At 43.6% G+C, this 13,844-nt stretch overlaps 1 long non-coding RNA gene across 1 annotated transcript; it reads right to left on the reverse strand.

Moving 5' to 3' along the window:
* Nucleotides 1-9,242: 9,242 nt before the first annotated feature.
* On the reverse strand, nucleotides 9,243-13,185 carry LOC100610326 (uncharacterized). The gene is made up of 2 exons (XR_010153257.1): nucleotides 12,729-13,185; nucleotides 9,243-12,017 (listed from the first exon to the last, which is right to left on the reverse strand). It is a non-coding gene; the product is annotated as an uncharacterized LOC100610326 (long non-coding RNA).
* Nucleotides 13,186-13,844: the final 659 nt, after the last annotated feature.

A 13,844-nucleotide genomic window follows, 5' to 3' on the forward strand; every position in this document is an offset into this window, starting at 1 on the left:
TTTTCCCCAGTTTCTTTCTTGCTTTTTTTTTTGTTGTTGTTATTTTTTTTTTTGGACAGAGTCTAGCTCTGTCACCAGGCTGGAGTGCAGTGGCGGTATCTTGGCTCACTGCAACTTCCGACCCCCTGGTTTAAGCGATTCTCCTGCCTTAGCCTCTGGAGTAGCTGGGATTACAAGCTCATGCTGCCATGCCTGGCTAATTTTTTTCTTTATATTTTAGTAGAGACAGGGGGTTTCGCCATGTTGCCCAGGCTGGTTTCGAACTCCTGAGCTCAGGCAATCCACCCACCTCGGCCTCCCAAAGTGCTGGGGTTACAGGCATGAGCCACCGTGCCCGGGCTTTTTCCCAGTTTCTTAATGGGGAAACTTAGATAATTGATTTTCGATCCTTTTGAAATTATTGGCTGGGCACGGTGGCTCACACCTGAAATCACAGCACTTTGGGAGGCCAAGGTGGGTGGATCACCTGAGGTCAGGAGTTTGAAACCAGCCTGGAGAACATGGTGAAACCCTGTCTCTACTAAAAATGAAAAAATTAGCCCGGTGTGGTGGTGGGTGCCTGTAATCCCAGCTACTGGGGAGGCTGAGGCAGGAGAATCGCTTGAACCCAGGAGGCAGAGGTTGCAGTGAGCCAAGATAGAGCCACTGTACTCCAGCCTGGGCAACAAGAGCAAGACTCCATCTCAAAAAATAATAATAATAATAAATAAATAATCATTTGGTTCAAAATATTTTTAATTTTCCTTATGATTTCTTCTTTGACCCATAGATTAATAGAAGTATGTTATTTAATTTCCAAAGATTTGGGGGGAATTTTAAAATTATCTTACTGTTATTCATTTCTTATTTCATTCTCTTGTGGTCAGAAAACTTACTTTGTGTAATTTCAGTCTATTCAAATTTATTGAAACATATTTTGTGGCCCAACATATAGTCTATCTTGGTGAACAATTTATGTGCCCTTGAAAATAATGTATATTATATTGTTGGATGTAGTGTGATATGGTTTGGCTATGTCTCCACCAAAATCTCAACTTGAATTGTGTCTCCCAGAATTATCATGTGTTATGGGAGGGACCCAAGGGGAGGTAACTGAATCATGAGAGCCTGTCTTTCCTATGCTGTTCTTGTGATAGTGAGTAAGTCTCATGAGAGCTGATGGGTTTATCAGGGGTTTCGCTTTTGCTTCTTCCTCATTTTCTCTTGCCACCGCTATGTAAGAAGTACCTTTCACCTCCTGCCACCTAAGGCCTCCCCAGCCATGTGGAACTGTAAGTTCAATTAAACCTCTTTTTCTTTCCAGTCATGGGTATACCTTTATCAGCAGTGTGAAAACAAACTAATACAGTAAATTGGTACCAGTAGAGTGGGGCATTGCTGAAAAGATACCCAAAAATGTGGAAGCGACTTTGGAGCTGGGTAATAGGCAGAGGTTGGAACAGTTTGGATGGCTCAGAAGAAAAAAGAAAAATGTGAGAAAGTTTGGAACTTCCTAGAGACTTGTTGAATGGCTTTTCCCAAAATGCTGATAGCGACATGCACAATAAAATTCAAGCTGAGGTGGTCTCAGATGGAAATGAAGAACTTGATGGGAACTGGAGCAAAGGTGACTCTTGTTATGTTTTAGCAAAGAGACTGGTGGCATTTTGCCCCTGCCCTAGAGATCTATGGAACTTTGAACTTGAGAGAGATGATTTAAGGTATCTGGTGGAAGAAATTTCTAAGCAGCAAAGCATTCAAGAGGTGACTTAGGTGCTGTTAAAAGCCTTCCATTTTAAAAGGGAAACAGAGCATAAAAGTTCAGAAAATTTGCAGCCTGACAATGCAGTAGAAAAGAAAAACCCATTTTTTGAGGATAAATTTAAGCCAGCTGCAGAAATTTGCATAAGTAGCAAGAAGCCTAATGTTAATCCCCAAGACTGTGTGGAAAATGTCTCCAGGCCATGTCAGAAACCTTCCCAGCAGCCCCTCTCATTACAGGCCTGGTGGCCCAGGAGGAAAAAGCTGTTTCATGGGCTGGGCCCAGGGTCCCTGTGCTGTGTGCAGCCTAGGGACTTGGTGCCCTGTGTCCCAGCCACTCCAGCCATGGCTGAAAGGGGCCAACATACAGAGCTCGGGCTGTGGCTTCAGTGGATGGAAGCCTTAAGCCTTGGCAGCTTCCATGTGGTATTGAGCCTGCAGGTGCACAGAAGTCAAGAATTGAGGTTTGGGAACCTCCGCCTAGATTTTGGAGATGTATGGAAACTCCTGGATGCCCAGGCAAAAGTTTGTTGCAGGGGTGGGGCCCTCATGGAGAACCTCTGCAAGGATAGTGCAGAAGGGAAATGTGGGGTTGGAGCCTCCACACAGAGTCCCTACTGGGGCACTGCCTAGTGAAGCTGTGAGAAGGCCACCATCCTCCAGACCCCAGAATGGTAGATCCACTGACAGCTTGCACTGTCCACTTGGAAAAGCCACAGACACCCAATGCCAGCCCATGAAAGCAGCCAGGAGGAGGTTGTACCCTGCAAAGTCACAGGGACAGAGTTGCCCAAGACCATGGGAACTCACTTCTTGCATCAGAATGACCTGGATGTGAGACCTGGAGTCAAAGGAGATCATTTTGGAGCTTTAAAATTTGACTGCCCCGCTGGATTTCAGACTCGCATGGGCCATGTAACCCCTTTGTTTTGGCCAATTTCTCCCATTTGGAACAGGTGTATTTACTCAATACCTGTACCCACATTGTATCTAGGAAGTAACTAGCTTGCTTTTGATTTTACAGGCTCATAGGCAGAAGACTTGCCTTGTCTCAGATGAGACTTTGGACTGTGGACCTTTGGGTTAATGCTGAAATGAGTTAAGACTTTGGGGGACTATTGGGATGGCGTAATTGGTTTTGAAATGTGATGACATGAGATTTGGAGGGGCAAGGGTGGAATGATATGGTTTGGCTGTGTCCCAACCAAATCTCAACTTGAATTGTATCTCCCAGAATTACCATGTGTTGTGGGAGGGACCCAGGGAGAGGTAATTGAATCATGGGGGCCCATCTTTCCTCTGCTATTCTCATGATAGTGAATAAGTCTCACGAAATCTGATGGATTTATTAGCGGTTTCTGCTTTTGCTTCTTCCTCATTTTCTCTTGCTGCCACCATGTAAGAAGTACCTTTCACCTCCCGCCATGATTCTGAGGCCTCCCCAGCCATGTGGAACTGTAAGTCCAATGAAACCTCTTTTTCTTCCCAGTCACAGGTATATCTTTATCAGCAGTGTGAAAATGGACTAATACATAGTGTTATACAAATATCAATTATATCAAGATAGTTGATTGTGTTGTTAAGCTTTTTTGTATTCTTAATCATGGGCATGGGGAGGGGCTACAGTTGTTGGGAGGCCTTAAATCTCTAATTATAATTCTGAATGATCTATTTCTGTTTAGTTCTGACAATTCTTACACAATGTATTTTGAATCTCTGATTTAGATACATACACTTATAATTTTATTATTATGAAACATTACCCATTTTCTCTGGCAACATTGCTTGTCTTGAAGCCTACTTTGGTCTGATGTTAATATAGTAATTCCATCTTTTATATGCTTACTGTTTGTATAGTATATTTTTTTCCATCTTTTAATTTCAACCTCTTAGTACCTCTATATTTAAACTGTCTCTCTTCTAGATACCACATTGTTGGATGTTTTGTTACCTATTGCTATACAATAAACTACCCCAAATCTTAGAGGCTTAAACTAAAAACCATTTTATCTCTTTGGGTCAAGAATTTGAGCAGGACTTGGCTGGGCAGTTCTGGATTATTCACTTGGCTGTATTCCTCTTAAACTGAGCTAGAAGGTCCAAAAAATTCTCACTCACTTGACTGGTGCCTCTGTGTTTCTCCAAATGGCTGGGTCAGGTTTCCTCATAGTATGGTGTCCTCAGGGCATCTGAACTTCTTACATGATGGCTGACTTCTAAGAGGGAGTGTCATCGAAACAGTTATTCTAAGTTGATGTGTCCCTTTTTTTTTCCTTGTAAACAGAAACTTAATTTTCTTTTCAGGTGACTTATTTTCAGGTGTGATGTACGTTAGGGGATGCTGTGCTCTTCTCTAGCCCCAGAGGATGGATATAGATTAAGAATCCAATAATGATTAATCTATTCCTTTAGCCAGCAAACGGTTTAGAAACAGGCTGATAACACAACTCTGGATGAAGCTTGAGGGAAAGTGAGAAAATGGGCTTTAGGGGAAGTGTTCCTTAAGTCTTAAAAAGGGACACAACAGAGGAATGTCCCCTTTTCCTGCTGCTAAGTATTACTATCTACATTGAACACCAGGAACTGTGTGGTCATATTGCTCTCCATGATGGAAGAGAGTATAACAGGACAAGTGAACATGCTGAGATAGCCAGTGAAAAATATGGAAAAAACCTGGGTCCTCGATTATGTTGCTGAGATACTGCATCAATCAATCCTAGAACCACAAGATCTCTGACCTGCTTTGTGAAGTAACACAAAGCATTCCTCTTTTACCTGCAGCTGAAAGCATTCCAAAAGATACAAGAGGAAGATGTTAAATGTGGAGGTGAAACTGGGTCCAGAGTTATTAATCTTCTATTAATAAATACTGTAATTTTATGAATAGTTATTGCAAGGAATGTGTTTAATACATTTAAATCTTTAGTGCAAGTTACAAAGCACAGCAAAACACATACTCTGAGTTAAAATTTTGACTTTACACATCAAATTAAAACCCAAAGAAACAAAATTGTTTTCTCTTCCAAGTGGCATCATTACTGTGGAACTGCTGCCGGGAACAGACCTGACATTGCATAGGGCAGAAGATAGGAATTGTGTTATCAGAAAAGAGTATCTTGAAGTTAAAAGTATGGTGACTAATATCGCATCTTTCAGCATTTCAATCAAATCACAGATTTGGGTTTAAAAATTAAAATTTTTAAATAATTTAATAATTTGTAAAGATAGAATACAGACCAAAAACCTAAAAGAAGCTCCAAATGACTAGACTTTAGGCCAGTGCTGTTACACCTATCACATCTAATGCTGTGCCTTAATCATGAATATTTCTATTTGTTGACAGTCATATGGGATTGCCTTAATATTAATAAGAGGCACAATAGGTATTTAGATTAGTGCACCCATTCTTTGGCTTCTACAGAAAAGTAATTTTTAAGGTATTGGACCAGTGTATGATTTTTGCCAACTTTTAATCTTGCCTTGCCAAGTAAAGCTATTAATTTATTATAATCATTATTTATAAAAGAAAATGTTTAACATCTCAAAAGACTATAATCTTGGAATTTTTTTTTTTTTTTTTTGAGACAGAGTTTTGCTCTTGTCACCCAAGCTGGAGTACAGTGGCACGATTTTGGCTCACTGCAACCTCCGCCTCCCGGATTCAAGTGATTCTCCGGCCTCAGCCTCCTGAGTAGCTGGGATTACAGGCACATGCCACCACGGCCGGCTAATTTTTGTATTTTTAGTAGAGACAGGGTTTCACCATGTTGGCCAGGCTGGTTTTCAACTTATGACCTCAGGTGATCTGCCCGCCTCGGCCTCCCAAAGTGCTGGGATTACAGGCATGAGCCACCATGCTCAGCCAATCTCGGACTTTTAAAAAGATTAAATTTTGCTTTATAAAATCCTATTAACTTCCTTTTGTTCATTTATTTATATTTACCACAGACAGGTGAACTCCTTCATGGACTGGCATGAGCCTGCACATGGAAAACCCTGATTGCAAATATTTTCTCCCAAATCTATTATACGCTGGAAAATGTTACCTTCATCTTTCTATACTTAAAAATAGCCTTTTTGCTCCTTTATTCAATGATTATTTATATATTTGTGACATGCAAGGCCTGATGAAAACCACTGTAGAGAATTCCAAAACATATAAGACCTCACTCCTGACCTTTGACCTGTTGATGCCTTGGCTGGGCCATAAGACACATCACACAGCATCAGGCAAATTTTGTGTTCTCTGCATCAAGCCTTTTTTATCTATTAAAGTCCAAATACCAATTTTTTTTTGCCTAGCCTAATTTTCTTTCAGATCTCAACCTCAACCTCGTGTGTCTTTACTAATAGGTAGCCAGCCAAACAATTGGCAAGGTTGGTTTTGATAGTGCTAGAAAACCAGAGGTGCAGTGTTGTAAGGGGCGATGCTAATCAAAGGCCAGAGAAGGACCATGACAGGAGAGTGTGAAGATGGCAGCATCCTGTGAACAGGAGTCCAGCCACACATAGATTCATCTCCTCTGGGGCCTGTTCTTTCTGGACCCTTACTGAGACTTCTAGCCCTCTTTGAGCAAATAAAATGGATGGGGAAGCACCCCTGTTATTTCTGTGTTCTCTGATTTGTCTAGCCTTCAGAACTGTGTTCTAAGAATGTCTGAATTTGATCAGGACCATAAGATGATTATGTTCTCACTACAAGTGGATTGTGAACTAAATGTATCAGTTTGGCAGCCAAGATCAATAGCCTTGCCTTTTTTTTTTTTTTTTTTTTTTTTTAATCAAGTTCCCTTTGGCAGAGGCCATTAAGGGAAATCCTATCTATCAGAATTCAGCATAGAGTACAGAATTTTCTAGACCTGTCCACTGGGCAAAATTAGCTCCAACCCATTGCTAATTTGGCTCAAGAAAAAAATGCTGTTGTTTCTAAAAAACACACTAAGCAATGTTTGAGGATTTTTAAATGATCAAGTAAGGAGAAAATTGTTTAAAAAACAAAACTAAATAGCGATTTCCTGCAACACATGTTTAAGGCATCTCTACATTATTTTCAAGCCTTTCTTTCTACTACTAATAAATCAACACAGGCAAGCCAAAGCAGCCTCATAGTTCTATCACAATTTCATACATCAAGGCTCTTGGAGAGCCTATATATTTTGGTTTCCTCCCAGCTTCTTCTTTTTTTTTTCCTGTGAGCTTGTTTTATAATAAACATTTTAAACATTTTCCTCTCAAAGGGCTTCTCCACAAATATCTTTCCTAAATTGTACGTTATGTCTCAGTTCTGCTAATTGATAATCCTAATTTCCACTTCATTTAACATGCAAGCCTCGGCGTTGAAACCCTGATGGACTAATCGGGGTCATTTAAAGCCCATCTAAGAAATGGGCTTCTTCTTACATATGCTCAGTGAGATTTTGGAACACTATTGTCAGGAAATACAAGCAATCCCTGAAACTTTTTCCCCCTGGGTTATCAGAGTCCGAGACAATTGATGACATTACATCGGTCGTTCATTTTAGATTCGTGGAGCCCACAAAAATCAATAGTTTTCCATTATCAGGTCCAGCTGGGTCACTAGTCTGTCAATGAGCTGTTACAATTGCTGTACAGGGGTGAGCCTGACCAGTCAATTGCTGCTGACAAGAGGAAAACATGCTGACAGCCACGGGAACAAGTCAGAACACAGATTTGCACTTCAGTTTGCCATCCAAAGAGGCTCAGAGCAAGGCCATTTTCAAGACACAGGGCATACTCCCTGGGAGGTGGGGGTGGGGGGTAGTGGCGGGTGTGGAGGGAGGACTACCACCCCCGGGTTTTGTAGCACAAGTGCCTAAGGGCCTGTCCTGGCTCCAGCCAACCATCTCTCATAGAGATAGCTGTAGTCACTGCCTTTGTTAGTAAGAGGGCATATACCAGCCAGAATTGTCCCTAAACACACCACATTGTACCACAGCAAGATTAGGAGGAAGGAACCCAAATTTTACTATCACTGGCCCAGATGAAACTATATAAAACTTGAGAAATATAAAAGCTTAAAGAGGAAGAAAATGGGCCAGAGGCATCAACTCTAAACAAATATGGCTAAACATGTTGCAAGTAAGTATTGACTGAGGACAGGAGGTCCTCTGGTGTTGGTACATAGGCTGTCCCCTTGTTGTCTCATTGTTTATAACATTATCTATACTTCGATCTCAACATGACATATTTAACCAAACTAAGCCTCCCTGATTGGTGACTGATCCACAGCTAACTGTCTGATGCAGTGGGCAGCAAGGGGAACGGAGTCTAGTCTTACCCTGCCTACAACCAAGAAGTAAGAGTATGGAGTGGTGAGCTCGGGCAAGTATATTAACTGCCCCATATTAACATGGAGACATGCTTGCCTTACATGTGTTACAAGGTGATCATGAGATTAAAAATGAGATCAATTGGCGGGGCGTGGTGGCTCACACCTGTAATCCCAGCACTTTGTGGGGCCCAGGCAGGCAGATCACCTGAGGTCAGGAGGTTGAGACCAGCTTGGCCAACATGGTGAAACGGGGTCTCTACAAAAAATATAAAAAATTAGCCGGGTGTGGCGGTGGGCACCTGTAATCCCAGCTACTCGGGAGGCTGAGGCAGGAGAATCACTTGAACCCAAGAGGTGGAGGTTGCAGTGAGCCGAGATCACACCACTGCACTCCAGCCTGGGCAACTAGAGCAAAATTCCATCTAAAAAAAAAAAAAGAAAAAGAGATCAATTGAGATGAGAGTAAGCTCTGTCCAAGTAAGGGACTGTGCGAGTGTGCATGAGTGTGTATTTGTGTGTCTCTTACTCTGTGGAAGCTATCCATACAGCAAGAAGTTGGGAAGCAATTGAAAGAAGTTCTGCTCCAGAATAATTCATTTTTGGTCTAGACTAAATGTTGTCCTTCCTTAGTTGAATATATGAATAATCTCTAAAGACCATCATGAGTGAAAGCCAGAACTTAGAGGACAGCTCAGGAGTCTTAATGGGTTTTGTGGCTCTCCTTACTCCATAGAGAAGGTGGTTTAGATGCTGGCAAGGTGGACACACACCGTCTGGAGCTTGCAAAGCATCATGAATTTGTGCAATGCTCTGGTCTTCTCACCCTGGTTCAATTTCAGACATCAAACTTAAGAGCTCAAAAGACAAATATTTTGAATTTATTTCAATATTATGATTTGTAATGTTCCACTTTTATTAACATCTTTCAAGTATTAAATTGTAGTATTTTTTCCCCTCAATGCCTCCAGTCTTGGGTTTGAATCTTTTGGAAGTCAACATTCACTTGTGTTCCATCATCAAAGCTGGTAATCAACTGTATTACTGGAAGCTAACTAGGGCTTTTTTTTTTAAATACTACCCCCCAAAATTATTTTATTTAAATGAGTAAGAAAAGTAGTTTTAACAAGAACAAATTTGCTAGTAATTAGATGAACCAGTCTTACGTCTTCTAGCACTTGGAAACGTGAAATTCACCAGAACTCTCACAGCATTAATTAAAATGAATTTATGTTTTTTTAATAAAATGCTTCATGTTTTAGCTCCTTTATTCTTCCACCAAATGTGATTATGTGGGGGCTGAAGGGAATTCAGGTTAATATGTTGACACACTTAACAATGCAGGGTCATGTTGCACAATACGCTTCACTGGTTTGGTTCAGTACACCCCCTGACAGGGCCTAATCATCCCCTGCCCTAAAGGCAGAGGGAAAGAGAGGATTTTAATTACTGCTCTGTATGCAAGTTTGCCAGCATTAAATTGAGACATAATTAGGCCTCTGAATTTTAATAATTGTCCTAGCTAATTGGGCAGACAAGTACGTTATACAGCATGCCGTGATTAGATAATTGGTATTTCCAAATGACAAAATTGGGCTCTTGATTACAAATTCTACATGAAGGAGGAAAAAGGTAGCAAGCAAATCTTTACAAGTCTATTAAGAGAGAGTTTAGCGATGTTGGTAATTTAAAGTCCATTAGGAAGCAACATTTCACTCTCAGAGCTGGATGTCTGAGACAAGGGCCTCTGGCCTCTTCTGGCTCCTCCTCACGGTGCTCTTGTTTTCCCTGGGGTCTGCTGCATCCACCTTCCCCCATCAACCCCAAGGTTAGCAGCCATCATTGACCTTGGGTGAGGTCTGTTTTGCTAGATGGCGGGTGTAACTCTGAAAAAGAAATCACGAAGGGTAGGAAGGATAGAACAAAGAAGAGATAATCTACCAAGGTGGGGAGGGGCTGTGTAAGTACCCAATGTGGCTTTCTATTGCAAACAGCTGTTCTTTCAATCATCTCCCAGAATTTACCACTCTCATTGTATCATCAGCTCCACTAAAATCTTTTTGGTGGAAAAAAATCTTAAATCAAAATCTCAAATTTCTGAAGTATTATATTATTGGGGTGAAGAGTGTGGGTATTGGAGACTGACTTGGATTTGAAGTCATCACTTACTAGGAGGGTGGTCTTGCATAAATTACTTAATCTTTCCAGGTCTCAGTTTTCTCTTTGGCAAAATAAATAACCTTCTCCAATAAGATTGTTGAAATAATTAAATAAGATAATACACATACAGATGGTCCCCAACTTAGAATGGTTTGACTTAACATTTCTCTACTTTACAACTTTACAATGGTACAAAAGTTCCTTCATTTATGATGGGGTTATGTTCAAATAAACCCATCATAAATTGAAAATATTGTAAGTCAAAAATGTACTTTCAACTTAAGATATTTTTAAACTACAATAGGTTTATCAGGACAATCCCATCATAAATTGAGGTGCATCTGTAGTTTAAAGCTCAGTGCCTGGCATGGAGTAAATGTTCAATAAATATTAGCTGTTAAATGCAAATTAAATCAATAATATTGGAAGGCACAAGGTGAAGGTGCTGGGTCTGGCTCTTTGCTATGCCAGTCCTCAGATGAAGCAAGGTTCCCTATCCCCATTGCTTTCTGACAGAGGAATGTGGTACTTCATTTATGCTGTGAGGGTGGGGGTGAAAGCCCAATGGCAACAGCTGCCTCCACAGCTCAAATGCCCAACCAGATTTCCTTTCTCCCCATTCTTCAAGGGTTGGCATTGCAGATAAGCCCTCCCATGCAAAAGTCATGGGGGCACTTAACCTAAGAAGAATGTGGTATAAATTCTGCATCTTACCTTCACACCTTGTGATTCACTCTGCATGAATGTCACTTTATTACTACAAGGGCATAATTCTAGCTGCTAAATTTTTTTCACAATCAATAACCAGTAGTCTAGGCTCTAAAGCTATGTTTTTCAGGCAAAAGGAATATCACTTGGATGCAAACTAGAACCCTTCTAAAAAATGACTGATAGGTGGTTCATGGATGACTATCTGATGAAAGTTTGTAAGGGGAAAAACTCAGAAGTTCCAGATGTATATTCCTGACCACTGAGAAGGAAAATAACAATGTCTCCATGGCCTGGTCCAGTCAAAATAGCTACCAGGCTGAATCAGTATTTTTTTTTTTTTTTTTTTTTTTTTGAGACAGAGTCTCACTCTGTCACCCAGGCTGGAGTGCAGTGCAGTGGCATGATCTCAGCTCACTGCAACCTCCATCTCCCCCGCTCAAGAGATTCTCCTGCCCCAGCCTCCCGAATATCTGGGATCACAGGCATGCACCACCATGCCTGGCTACTCTTTTATATTTTTAGTAGAGACGGGGTTTCACCATGTTGACCAGGCTGGTCTTGAACTCCTGACCTCAAGTGATCCGCCCACCTTGGCCTCCCAAAGTGCTGGGATTACAGGCGTGAGCCACGGCGCCTGGCCTAAATCGCCCTTTCTTATTACTTTCTTAGAACTTTGGGCTATCTCATTTATGAATGATGGAAGAGTTCTGCTGAGGATTTCAATTCAGAAAGCAGGGTTCTCTCTGTGGGTAAACTTCGTATCACCCAGACATAATTTCTACCGATCATCATCAATTAAATAACGAGAGAGGAGGTCAACACCTTGAGACCTGAGGAAGAAGAAAAAATACTTATGATTAAGTGTAGGATGCAAACATTCTATTAGAAGCTTAGAAGCAAAGAGTAAGATATGATTTTCGTGGATACAAGAGAAGACAGAGAAAGACAGAGGGAGCGGCCCTTACGACTGATTTGTGTTTACACAATAAGGAAATCTCTCCTCTGGGGTCTCTCCGTAGTTCACAGGGACCCTGCTTCCAGGGGCACGCGTGGCGAAGAGAGTCCGTCCAGAGCTCCAGCCCTCACTGCACTTCCCAGGTGCCAAGACAAAACATCACTGGGTGGGGAGAGAACTGTCATGAGGATTATTCCCCCGCCACACAATGCTGAGCTTCTCTCCCTCTCTTTTTGAAGAAGTGCGTTTATGACTGATCGCTCAACACCTTGTTGGTTCTGATTGCAGAAAACACACCTTATAAATATATGATAACCATCCTGTAATAGAGAGTGTGACAATTTACTTCACAGTGCGTTTCGGGCTGCTAATTGATCGTTTCAGTCCAGGGACGATTTGGAATAAATTATAGCCATCAAAAGGATATCACAGCTCATTTTGGTGGAAGGGTTTCCACGTCGCTTCGCGTTCGTCTCCCGGAGAGAGCAGATTGCACCCGGCGGGCGTTGAGGAGCGGAGGGAGGGGGCAGGGGAAAAGGAGGGCAGCGGGGCGGGGAGGGGCCGAGGGGCGGGGCCGGGGGGCGGGGCAGCGTCTCCCGCGGCGGCTGCAGGTCCGCCGCCGGACGGTAGAGGCCTCCCTTCCGAGGAGGCGGTGCTGGGGCGGGCGCAGGACTGCAGGCTGGGGCTCCGCTCCCCCGCGGGAGCCCGCGCGTGGTTCCCAGCGAAGTCCCCGCGCGGCTGGGCCCAGCGTGAGTATTCTCCGCCCGCTGTCCTCCCCCTGGAGGCGGCAGCGCCCGTTTATTTGAGGTGAGAGTCTCCCTCGGGCAGAGGGCCCTGCTTGGGGCGGGGGTGCTTGCGTGCGCGGGGTCTCACCTCCTGCCCGAGGCTTCCCCTCAGTGGGGCTGCTCCGCAGGGCAGACGCGGTGACCCAGGGCGCTGCGTTCTGCGCTCCTGGAGCTGGAGGTAGCGAGGCGTGGAGGCGCCGTGGCCCCGTTGGGGGCTTTGTGTGCACTTGGGGCTCGTGACTCGGATAGCTCTGGTTCCCACGTTGCGGTCGGGGAGGAGGCTAGTGGAGAGACCCAGTCTGGAGGGAGCTGTGCCCGCCGCAAACCCCAGGAGAGGGCGTGGAGAGGGCCGGCCCGCCGGGACGGCGCAGCCAGGCGATGCCGGGGTCGCCCGGGGGTCGCTAGGGCAGCGGGTGACGCGCTGTGGAGCGCGGCGAGAACGACGGCCTCTGACCCCGGAGCGCTCGCCAAGGCCACGCCGAGGTGGCTGGACCCTTCCCCTCCCCGCTGCCGGCCTGGGCCCCAGCCTGCCTCAGAGACTTCGATTTCAGTTTCCAGCAAAAGTGTGTGCCATTGTGTGGTGGTCGTGGAGGAGGGAGACCCACGCGCCTGTCTATCGCTGGATGGGATTGGAATTTGAAGAAAAAATGTCCCTACTCCTGTTGCGGGTTCTTGCCTATTTGGCCGCCTCCAGTCCCGCCCACGAGACCTCCAGCTTTCATTTTCTTCCTGAATTAAAGCCCGAGGACTGAGGCCCTTCACGCGTAGCGTAGCCCCCATCCCCGGTGCCCAAAGCCGGCCATCGCACGGCGGTTCTTAGCTTTTTAGTCTCTGTCACGCTAATACATGATGTTAGTCCAGGTCAGGGATGGTTCCATGCAGGCGATTTTGACAGCAGTCATCATACCAAGCTATTAGGAAGCGTGATGTCAGTGCGTTCTGGAAGGACAGATAATTTATAAACCAGTTCTTGACACGGTATCTTACAAGGAAACATCTGAAGCCATCAGTAAAAGAGGCATTTTAATTCACACACTAAAAATATTTTGTGTTTAGTTAACATCGTGCAAATGTTGAAAGAGGTAGTAGCATTTATCATTTTGTAGGTATTTATCAAGGTACTCAAAAAAGTCCCTATAGGAAGGAGGAGGTTTTTGTCTTATTTCCATTCTGACATAAACTGAGGAACAGAGATGTTATGTAA

This window comes from Pan troglodytes, chromosome 1 (assembly GCF_028858775.2).
Source record: "Pan troglodytes isolate AG18354 chromosome 1, NHGRI_mPanTro3-v2.0_pri, whole genome shotgun sequence".
Lineage (NCBI taxonomy): Eukaryota > Metazoa > Chordata > Mammalia > Primates > Hominidae > Pan > Pan troglodytes.